Raw genomic sequence first — 12,366 nt, forward strand, 5'->3', positions numbered from 1 at the left:
AAAATATATGAGGCAAAAACCGATAGAACAAAAAGGAGAAACAACTAGATCCACTATTATAATTGGAGGCTTCAACACTCCGTCAGTCATTGATAGAACAAGCAGGCAGAAAATCAACAAGGATGGTTCACTTGAACAGCACTATCAATCAACTGGCTCTAATTGACATTTATAGAATATTCCACCCAACAACAGCAAAATACACATTCTTCTCACATTGTACGGAACATTCACCAAGTGTCTTAATCCATTTGAGCTACTCCAGCAAAATATCACAGACCAGGTGGTGTATAAACAACAAACATTTATTTCTCACAGTTCTAGAGGCTGGAAGTCCAAGATCAGGGTGCTGGCATGATCGAGTGTGGACCCTCTTCCAGGTCTCAAACTTCTCATTGTATCCTCATATGGCACACGTGGAGAGGGACCCTGTGGGGCCTCTTTCATAAGCACACTAATCCCATCATGAGGACTCTGCCTAATCATCTTCCAAGGCCCAACCCCCTAAGACCATCACCATGGGAGTTATCATTTCAACATATGAATTTGGGGGGGAGGGGCGGGGGGGGGGACACAAATATTCAGACCACAGCACCAAGATAGGCCACACTTGGGGCCGTAAAGCATACCTCAACAAGTTTTTAAAAAATAGATACCATACAAAGCATTTTCTCTGACCAGAATGGAATTAAACTAAAAATTAGTTAACAGGAATATAGGTGAAATCCCCAAATATCTGGAAATTAAACAACAGAATTCGAAATAATACATGGGTCAATGAGGAAATCTCAAGAGAAATTCTTTTAAATTTTTTGAACTAAATGAAAATGAAAATATCACTTGTCAAAATTTGTAGAATCTAGCAAAAGCAGTGCTTAGAGAGAAATTTATGGCATTAAATGTATATAATTAGAAAAGAAGAAAGATCTAAAATCAATAACCTAAGCTTCTACCTTAGGAAACAAAATGAAGAACAATTTAAGCCTAAAGCAAGCAGAAGAAATATAACAAAAATTAGAGCATAAATCACTGAAATTGAAAACAAGAAAATAATAGAGAAAATCAACAAACCCAAATCTGTTTTTCTGACCGAGTTAACCAAGAAAAAAGAGTGAAAACACAAATACTAATACCAGAAATGAAAGAGAGGTCATCAATACCGATATCATAGACATTAAAAGGATAATAAAGGAATACTACAAAGAACTCTATGCCCCAAAATTTGATAATTCAGATAAAAGTGACCAATTCCTTAAAATATATACACTACCAAACTCATACAAACAGAAATAGACAAACTGAAAAGTTCTATGTATTCAAGAAATTGAATCAATCATTAATACACTTCCAAAAAGAAATCACCAGGCCCAGATGGTTTCTCTCATGAATTTTACCAAACGTTTAAAGAAAAAATGATACCAATTCTCTATGATCCATTTCAGAAATTAAAAGAGGAAGGAACGCTTCATAACTCATTTTATGAAGCCAGTACTATCCTAATATCAAAACCAAACAAAGACATTACAAGAAAAGAAAACTCTAGACCGGTATCTCTCATGAACATACACTTAAAAATTCTCAAGAAAATACTAGCAAATAGAAGCCAATGATGTATGAGAAGAATTACACACCATCACCAAGTGGGATTTATTCCAGGAATGCAATGTTGGTTCAACATGAGAAAATCAATCTGTGTAATCCACAACACAACAGACTAAAGAAGAAAAATCATATGATCATATCAATTGATGCAGAAAAAGCATTTGACAAAACCTAATACCCATTCTTGATTTAAAAAAAAATAGCAATAGATAAGAACATTCTTAGCTTGATAAAGAGCATCTATAAAAAAACCTACAGCTACTAGGGATACACATCAAAACCACAATACAATACCACTTCACACTTATATGGTCGGCATTTTTAAAAAAAGATAAAACAGAACAAGTGTTGGTGAGGATGAGAAAAAATTGGAACTCTTGTATACTACTGGTTAGATTATAAAATGGTGCAACAGTTGTAGAAAACAGTTTGGCAGTTCCTCAAAAATTACCACATAACCCAGCAATTCCACTCCTAGGTCTATACACAAAAGAACTGAAAACAGGTATCCAAACAAATATTTGTACACACATGTTCAATACAGCATTATTTACAACAGCCAACAGGTAGAAACAACCCAGATGTCCATGGATGGCTGAATGGATAAACAAAATGTGGTATATCTATACAATGAAATAGCATTCAGTCACAAAAAGGAATGACATTCTGATACACGCTACAACATGAATGAAACTCACAAACACCATGCCAAATCAAAGCAGCCAGACACAAAAAGTCACATATCATACGATTTCTAATTTATAGGAAACATCCAGAACAGGTAAATCCATAGCGATGAAAGCAGAGTGGTGGTTGCCAGTGGATGGGGGGTGGGGAGACGGGGAGTGACTGCTTAATGGTTATGAGTGTTTCCTTCCGGGATGATGAAAATGGGTTGGAACCACATAGTGGTGATGGATGCACAACACTTGGAATGCACTAAATGTTACTAAATTACACACTTTAAGATGGTTAATGATTAATTTCATGTTATGTGAATTTTACCCCCAATTTAAAAAAAAACTACAGGTAATATATTTAACAGTGAGAAACCCGAGATTTTCCCCCTAAGATTGAGACTAAGACAAAGAGTGGAAGAAAAACGACATTCAATGCTGTAGGGTGTCCAGGAGGACAAGGACAGAAAGTTGTGAGTTGATTTCTCAACAATGGGTGTTGGCAACTGGACAACAATTCTCACTGAGATGAGAGGCTGGGAAGCTGACCAGAGAGGGCTGAAGAGTGACTGAGCTGAGTTCTGGTGTTTAGGAAGTGGGTCACAACCTCTCTGCGCCTTCTCTTGAAATCACTCAAAAACAAGAACAAGGGGCCAGCCCGGTGGCGTAGTCATTAAGTTTAGCGTGCTCTGCTTAGCAGCTCAGGTTCACAGGTTTCGATCCCAGGTGTGGACCTACTCCACTCATCAGCCATGCTATGGAGGCGACCCACATATAAAATAGAGGAAGATTAGCACAGATATTAGCTCAGGGCTAATCTTCCTCAAGCAAAAAAAGAGGAAGATTGGCAACAGATGTTAGCTCATGGTTAACCTTCCTCAGCAAAAAGTAAAAATTAAAATTGAAAATAAGAACAAGAAATGGAAATAAACACTATACCTGCTAATCTGAAACTGAACTGTCTTAGATCTGGGGAATGTTTCTTACTGTCTCATGACCTAACCTATCATGACTGATAGACATTTTAGAAGGATTTACCCCAAAATTATGATATAACTACATGGATTAGATAGAGCAGCTCTACAAAGGGAAAACTACAAGTTAAAGTCACATTTACCACAACAGGAAGTCCAGAAATAACAGCATACATATTCTTTACAACTATGGGGATAAATTCCAGAAGAAACAACTAAAAACTGGAAGTGGCGATCCATGGGGAGTGGGACAGGGCAAGGACTGCACGGAGACAGTACGGGTGGCGGCCAGGGGTCTGCTATTTTTTTCATAAACCTTATAGAACTCTTCGACTTCTTAAAATATTTATATTATTACATTGAAAAAATAAAAATAAAATTTGAAAAGGTGAATTGCGTGCTGTGAAGGGGGCCGAGGGTGGATGATACATGTCATGTCCCAGCAAGAAATGACCTGGCCAAGAGGGCTGCATAAGGATGACCATGCACAGGGCTGAGTCCTAGCTACCTCAGTTTCCCCAGCACCCAGGACAGGGCCCGGCACAGTGACAGAGGTGTGGCTGAGGCTTTGCAGTCTCATGTGGTGGGTTTGAATTCTGGCTCTATCACATCTGGGCTCTGTGCACACAGGCCAGGACTTGGCTTTCTCACTGGCCTCCAGCAGTGAGCACTCAGGGAGTCTCTGTGTAGCTCCCTCAACACAGTGCCCGGCACACACGTGCATGGAATAAATGGTGCTGCTGCTGCTTTTAAGGTCTCAACGAATAGCTGAAGGAGCTGCAGGGCTGAGAGGCAGGGGGAGGACAAAATGGGGTGCATCAGGATGTTTCCTGAAAGAGGGTGTGAAGTGGGGTTGGCACCGAGCTAGCTCAGTAGGAACAGGGTCTGGATTCCGGACTGGATGATGGAGATGTTAACAGGAACAAGGCCATCAGGGAGGGCAGTGTGAGAGCCAAGTCGGGGATATATAAGAATAGGGGGCTGGAAGGCTGGGGCACATGGCCCACTGAGGGACAGAACGTGGGCTGGGAACTCAGCTGTGGCCCGCTGTGTGCTGCGCTCAGGTACTCTGCTAAGGAAAGGGCTCCTGAGTGCTGGATGACAGGATCCAAAACCTCCAGCTGCCTGCAGCTCCCTCTGCACAGGCTGCTCCAAGGACCAAACCCTGCAGGCAACTTGAGGATAGGCCCCATCCTGGGAGAGGACTTGTTCTGGGTTGAATTATGGCCACGAAAATAATGTTCAAGTCTTAATCCCCAGACCCCGCGCACGTGACCCTACTTGGAAATAAGGTCCTAGCAGATGATCTAGTTAAGCTGAGGTCATCAGGGTGGGTCCTAATCCAAAATGACGGGTGTCCTTATAAAAAGGGGAAATTTGGATTCAGACTAGAGATGCCAGGAGAAGGCCATGTGCAGATTAGGATTATCTAATCCTACAACCAAGAACCACAACCAAGAACGCCAAGGACTGCCGGCAGACCACTAGGAGAGAAGCCTGGAACAGACCTCCCTCCCAGCCCTCTGAAGGAACCACCCTGCTGACACCTTGATCCTAGGCATCCAGCGTCTAGAACTGTGAGAGAATACATTTCCATTATTTAAACCACCCAGTCTGTGGTACCTTGTTGCAGCGGCCCTAGGAAACTCATACAGGCCTGGTGGCTCTCATTCCCCAGCAGGCGACACCCCTGAGGTTACACACCCTCACACCCGACCTCATCTGATACCTCACACACAGCCCCAGTACCCTGCACATTCACTTGTGGGGACTTTCTGCAGTGGCCTCACCACACCTGCGGTCCTGGGGAGGGCCCTGCCCACACCAGCAGCGCCTGGGGCTGGCCACCCGGGTCAAGGTGAGCGGCCTGGGATGCAGAACAATGCAGGAACTGTCATTGTCAGGTCGGCCCACATCCTGCAGGCCCTGCCTCCTGGGCTCCCAGGGAGATCCACACACCCAATGCCCTGGGCCCAGGAGCACCCTACTGGGAAGGGGGCTACCCAAGGAGGCAACACAGCACCGCCAGGAGAACCAAGCTGCTCAGGACCCACTGGGTCTGAAAGGAGAGATGGACGGGGTCACAGGAAATGCACAGTCTACTGTGTGGCCGTGTGTCCTCTAGGAACGCCCTGTACTCCTTCCTGTGTGTCTCCTCAAAATAAAGGAAAATTTGTCAGAACAGAGAACAATGAAAAACATTACTGTGGCTGCATTTAAGCTTTTGTCAGAGAGAGGCAAGGGCAGCGCCCCAGGCTCCTCTCCCAGCTCCCACTTAGCACAGGAACCGCCACACGAACGCAAATGGCGTGTCGGGCAGCGCCCAGCGGTGACGGTCACAGGCCCACTCACTCGGAAGCTCCAGGCCCGAGAGGACTCTCGGCCATCCGCAGGACGGTCCTGGCCCCGGCGGCTGGCTTGTCCACCCGAGATTCAGCAACGCTGAGATCTTCCAGACTGAAACAAAAGCACATACAGAGCGTCAGCAGGCTGAGCACGCAAGCCACCCCTTTAGACACAGGGGCCGGTCACCCACCAGCGGGACAATGGCACCAACACAAGGGGCGAACAGCAACCCACGCCATAACCTCAAAAGCAGCTCAGAACCCAGGATCACACGCCAGGGTCCTGGGGGGCGGCCGGACATTTTGAAGATCAGAGTCCCAGGCAATGAGGCATCTCCCAGCTTCCCCAGGGAGCCCCCCTGCTTCTTCCCGGAGGCCCGCGGGCACGGACCACTGAACATTTGAGGCAGGAGCAGCTGGGCCTCAGGCCCAGAGCAAGGGGAATGTATTTCTGACACCCTTTTGGAGGAAGATACGGGAAACCCTGTGGTATTATTACTTCAGGTTTCATTTGCTCTGACAGGAAATGAAGCACATTCTTCAAGGTTCTGTTCCCAGCTTGGTTTTCCAAAGAAGCAAAATGCTACCCAGGATACAGAGCTTGGTGTCCTTTAGGTTATTTATCTGAAAACCGTGCATGCTGCACAAGGGGGTGGGTGGAGAATCCTGCAAAATACACTCAACAAGGCCTTTTCAAAGAAAAGATGACCATGTGCACGTGCGGGTACACAGTGCAAGCCGTCCCGTGTGCAAAGACGCTGTTTCCTCCCTGACACATGGGGGCACCAGCGCTCAGCCACGGCCTGCAGACCAGCACCCCCCTTGCATGGACTACCGCCTGGATCTCTGCGTGGAGCTGGATGGCACACACACCTGGCCCACACCCTAGCTCTGCCACTCAGCCTGGGGAGACCATGGAACCCACCCATGCCTCAGCCTCTCACCTCAGAGGATGACGGGGGCACTGAGATATTGGGGTCCAGGCCTTAGCTCCCACACCTGCGCCCTGGTCTCCCTACTGTGTCAAATGAGCACACTGATCCCCATGATTTACGAGATTCCTTGAGCTTTAACATTGATGGCTGCTGCCGTGTTTCCTGCCCTCAGAGCAGGCCACCCAGTTGGAGACCTAGTAAGTCCAAACACGGAACCCCTCCACCCGCCATGGGCCAATTCAGATAACGATGGATCAGGGCATCACTGTCCATGCGGATAACACCCAGGTCAAACCACACCTGCCCTCACCTGCAGCCAGGGACTCTAATGGGGCACGTGTAAGCAGAACGCTGCACGACATGGTCATTAACTCTGGACCACAGTGTGCAAGGTGAACAAGCTCCCCAGTCCTGGGCCCAGCCCATTGCTGCAGCCTCACCCCTATCACACCCCAACACTCCATGCTGTCAGAGCCTCATTCCTTCCATGCCAGTGTTTGAGTTGTCCTCTTTTTTGCTTTTCTAGAATCTCACTGAAAAACTCCTATTCATTCCTTAAAACCCAACTGGGAGAGGCATCCCTGAACTCCAGTAGTAACCACACTCTCTCAGCTTGTCTTGTTTCTGCAGTTTTCACAATCATTCCCAATCATCTCTCCTGCTCCCTCTCAGAGCCTGCCTGTCCCCACAAAGGTACGGCATTCCATGGACTGGAAATGCCCCTGTGGCCGGCAAACCGAGGACATGGGCCTCAAATGTAGCTTTAAAGAAAGGGGACATTAAATACAAGGAGCTGCAAAGACTGGGAAAGGACTCTGAGGGTGAGGAGGGAGCACTGGGATGGGGTCAAAGTCACCAGCTATGGCAGAAGTGAAGCAACAGAATGTGCGGAATGTGCCGCTGGAAGCATGCTGAGCATCAAATGCCAGGCTCGGAGGCCGGTTCTCCTCTCACTGGCAAATGGCGCCTCCAGAAGCTCCTGACTGTGGAGGGGCTATCATGTCAATACAATGCAGGATGACCTGGGAGGGGCAGGGCTCGTCCAGGAGCCCTCAGAAAAGACATGCAGAGGTCACCCTGGGGGTGAAACTCGCAGAGCTGCTCTGGGAGAAAGAGGCATGAATTCACTGAGCTGCCCTAAGCATACGCTGATGACGAAGCCTCTCAGGAGGGGCGTACAGAGAAAAGCTCCCCCTGACCTCTGCCTGCTCCCCACGACCCGGGCCCTGCGTCCTGTGCGGGAGTGGCCTGCCAGTCCCCAAAGCTGCATAATCACCACACTGTAAACTGCCTTTAGCCAATCTGCCCGCTAACTGCCACGTGCCAAAGGCTGCCACACGCAGCATGTCCCTGAGACTAAAGATGCAGCCAGCTTCTTGGTGACACTCTTCCCCAAGAGGCCATCTGCAGAGGCATGGCTGCGGGGGACCTGGGGTGTCTTCAGTCTGTCATCCACCCTCCACTCAACAGCCATCTGTAGGCCCAACCTACTGGGTGCCAACCTCCCTGGGCTCTCTGCTGCAATGTCTGGCAGACGACCCTCCTGGCAGGATGCCAGTGACATTATGCTTTCCTCCCTGTGCTCAGCCACTCACAAGGCCCACCCAGAAAAAGAGTTTGCAGGGAAATGCAAAACATTCCAGCAACTCATAAATTCCCAGAGTCGTGAACTGACCAGGGATAAAGCACGGTCCCCAAGGGCCAGCTGCTCCCCTCCACCACTGCTTCCCAATCCCAGAAAGAATACGGGAAGGCCAATGCCAGCACTCTGCTCCTGGTAACTAACCACCTGGGCCCACCTCACAGTGAATGGTGACCCAGTGTTGAGGCGACCCAGCTGGGAACAGCCAAGCCAGGGCTGGGCTAGCATGGGGACACTGCTAGAGGATGGCCTCGCCTGTTGGGAGGGACATGGTGCTGGCAGTGTCACACCCACCTCCACCAAACCCACACTGGCAATGGGCCCCTGGACGGCAGAAGAATGGCCGAGCTCTGGAGGGCAGGGCTGGCAGGGGCAGGCCCGTCCCCAGGTCAAGGGCAGCTCCCTTAGTAACCTGCTGGAGTCAGCCCTCTGCATGCTGTGGCCAGGCCACCCAGCCCTGCCCCAACCCCTGCTCACACTCCCACAGGCCACCATGCACACAGCCCACCGTCATTTAGCCTTCTCTCAGTCAGGAGACGGTCCCACCACGTCCCCTCGCCAGGCTCACCCTCCCGAGCAGGCTCAGTGAGGCCTTTCTCCACCTGGCCCCTAAAGAACCTGAGACAGAAAACATACAGCTGGCTAACAGGCACACGAAAGGGTGCTCAACATCACTAATCATCAGGGAAACACAAATCGAAACCACAGTGAGAGCCAGCTCTCATGGCCCAGCAGTTAAAGTTCAGCACGTTCCACTTCAGCAGCCCAGGTTCAGTTCCCAGGCACAGAACCACACCACTCGTCCGTCAGTAGCCATGCTGTGGCAGCGGCTCACACAGAAGAACTAGAAGGACTTACAATTAGAATATACAACTATGCACTGGGGCTGTGGGAAGGGAAAAAAGAGAGAGGGGAATATTGGCAACAGACATTAGCTCAGGGCAACTCTTTCCCAGCAAAAAAAAAAAAAAAAGACAAGCAATATCAAGTGTTGGTGAGGATGAGGAGAAAAAGAAATACTTGTGCACTGTTGGTGGGAACATAAATTGGTGTACATCAAGAATCAAAGCAGGGACTGAGGTGGGAGGGGGGATGGTGATGCCTGCTAACGGGTACGGGTGACAGAAATGTTCTGGAATTAGATGGTGGTGACGCTTGCACAACACTGTGAGTATATTAAAAACCACTGAACTGTATACTTTAAAGGGGTGAATTTTATGGTATATGAACTATATTTCAATAAAGCTGCAATAAAATTTTTAAAATTCTACTCAGATTGTGTCCTCCTCTCCTCAACCTCCTCCTGCAATGGCCCCCCGTCACTCGGAATTAAACCTCTCAGATGGCAGGCAAGGCCTCCATGCCCTCTGGCCTTCCTCCTGGTCACTCACTCTGCCGTTCCTCAGACACGCCAAGCCTGCCCCTAGTAAGCACCTAGTAACTGCTAACCTCCTCAGTGTCCCTGCTCACACGCCATGTCCCATTCACCCACTAAGGCTGTGTCCCTTGTCCTGTCCTGTGTTCACAGTGATCCACCTCATCCACTGAGACTCCCACCTGTAACTCCTACCTGCTGTGTTCTGTGATGTGTCCCCACACCACAACAGTGCTTGGTGGCAATCCACTGAATGTTAACTCAATGGCAGCACTGTCCCCAAGACACACACAGAGACTGATGCTCAGGGAGGCAGAGTGGTCACTTCAACCAGGGTCCAGGGGCTTCTAGCTATAGCTCCCCCACCAGCCCCACACCGTATTTGGCACCAGGCCCATTCATTAATACCTTCTACACGCCAGGCGTGGGCCAGCAGTGAGCTAAGGCCCCCACGGTGTGACCCAGAAACCCAGCTGCCACCTCTAACTCAAAGGGAAACCGCCTCCCCCACCCAGACCTCCAGCTCTAGGCCTGTGGGGCCTGTGGGCCCGTCCTACTGGGGAGGAGGGGCACACCCCTGCTGGGCACACGGAGGAGGACACAGGCTCTGCCTTCTGAGTGGCCACAGCTGGAAAGATGCCATTCGGGAAGGCGTCCCTGTAGGACTGTGGGAGAACAGCCTGTTCCAACTGAGACACCCATACCAGGCTATTTCCTGTTCCAACAAAAGGAGGTGCCCGTTCTCATAGTGAAAATGCCTCAAATCCCTTCCCACTCCCGTCTCTATTCACATCCTCACCGTGAGCAAGCAAGGATGAGGCCACAGCAGCGGAAGGCTGGCGGTGTGCCCTCCTGCTGTGCCATGGTGACACCCCCACAGAACAGTGCGCTGCCACCACTCTCGGTCCATCAGCAGGACAGCAGGGCTGGGTGGTGGCCACCCTGCCTCCTGCTTCCAAGGCCTGGCTTCTGCACAGGTCCCCACAGCCCCCACCCCACCCCACCACCCAGACCCACTCAAGTATTCCTTTAAAACACTAATCTTGCCAGAACATTCTGAGACAAACAACTCAAATTCCAAGGAGGGAAAACCGGTGAAGAGGAGCAGGAGGTTTCCTTTCCGCTGGAGGAGGCCACCTTGCTTCATCTCACTGCCTTTCAGAGCCTCACAGAGCCTCACTGTGGTTCTTATTACTATTTGGGCTGGGCAGTTAGAGGACCAATGGGGACAGCTAAGTCTGCCGGCCCCTCCTTCCACACAGTGGCTCCTAAGCAGTGGGCAGCTGAGCTGGGATAGGCAGATGAAAGCGGCCAGGGAGGGTGCTGAGACTGGAGCAGGTTCAGAATTCAGGTGGTGGGGGGACCAGGACACCACAGGAGCACCAGTCCCCAGAGACACCAGCACCTCAGCACCCCAGCCACTCCCCAGCCACAGGAAACAAAGACTCAAAAGGCTCAAGACAAAAGAACTATCTTAAAACAGGAGGAAGTCAGCAAGACAAGGACACAGCTAACAACCTAGTAAAACAAAAAGATGGTAGTTGAGTCATTATACATTTGTCAAAACCCACAGAATGTACAACACAGAGTGAACCTAACCCTAATTTGGCTAATAATAATAATAATAATTTATCAATACTGGCTCAACAATTGTAACTAATGTACCACATTAATGCAAGATGTTAATAATAGGGGAAACTAGGAGGTTTGTGAGTGAGGGGGCATATGGAAATTCTTTGAACTTTCTGCTCGATTCTTCTGTAAACTTAAAACTGTTGAAAAAAATTAAGCCTCTAAATTAAGAAAATATGGTAGCTGATATTCAGGGAGCTGAATGTAAGAACGGATACAACAGAGGAGCTGATGGGTAAACTGGAAGGTGGAACCAAGGAATTCTCCCAGAATGCAGTGCAAACAGACCCTGGGCAGCAGTCCTGAGGGAGGACAGGTTTCTCCTGACTGTGGTGAGGGCCATCAGGCTCCAGGAGCATCCTTCCCAAACCTAGCCATCACAGTCTCCCTCTCTCCAAATTGAGGAATGTAGTAAATTCTCAGGATTTGGGTCGTTCGCCTTCTTTCCTCAGGACTGCTTTTTTGGGGGGGAGGGGCACAAGGAGGATGGGGACAGCAAAGGAAACCTTAGAAACCACGTTATCCTTTGCCTGGGTCTTCGGTCTCTTCCAGGCTGCAGCACTTCACTGTTTGTGGCCTGAGGGAGTACCGCTCTCTCTTTGGTTGTTGGTGATGAACTACTTTTTTGCCGCTTTTCTCCTTTTAAAAAATGTATTACTTTAGGAGGAATCCCAATGAAACCTTTCAGAAAGGCAATTCAGCATTCTCTATCAAAAACTTAAATATGCATATCCTTTTACCCAACAACTCCATTTCCAGGAGGACTCACATATATATGAAATGATGTCTGCATGAGCATTTTCACTGCAGTAATCTTTTTAAAAACTGAATGCAACCTAAGTGCCCATAAATAGGAGAATGGTTAAATAAATTATGGCAGAGTCCACATGCTGGAATACTCTAAAGCTTTATTTTAAAGAGGTAGACCAACATGCACTGGTGGAGAGAAACTGTAAAGGTCTACTGTTGAGTGAAACTGGCATTTAGCTAGAGCTTGCGTGTTTGTGTCAAGATCCCAGGTAGAGACAGTCAAGCTGGCTGGAAATGTACATATATCTGCAAGTCCATGCATGGATGCGTGGCATACAGAACCGACCAGGAAGGCCCCCATCAAATGCCTATCCCCTCTGAAGAGGGAAGCGGATATAGTGGAGGGAGACTGAGGGGGTGTTCACTTTTACTTT

General features: G+C 48.7%; 1 protein-coding gene across 13 annotated transcripts in view; it reads right to left on the minus strand.

The window, feature by feature from the left end:
- APBA2 (amyloid beta precursor protein binding family A member 2) overlaps positions 1-12,366 on the minus strand; it is a 233,040-nt gene that overhangs the window by 189,090 nt on the left and 31,584 nt on the right. For 12 of the 13 annotated variants that reach the window (XM_070496710.1, XM_070496728.1, XM_014845465.3 and 9 more), the window contains exon 2: positions 5,606-5,710. The exons of the other annotated variant lie outside the window; for it this stretch is intronic. The gene's annotated coding sequence lies outside the window, so the exon portion shown is untranslated. The remainder of the gene's footprint in view (positions 1-5,605; positions 5,711-12,366) is intronic. 13 annotated transcript variants of the gene reach the window in all.

This window comes from Equus asinus, chromosome 2 (assembly GCF_041296235.1).
Source record: "Equus asinus isolate D_3611 breed Donkey chromosome 2, EquAss-T2T_v2, whole genome shotgun sequence".
NCBI classification, from domain to species: domain Eukaryota; kingdom Metazoa; phylum Chordata; class Mammalia; order Perissodactyla; family Equidae; genus Equus; species Equus asinus.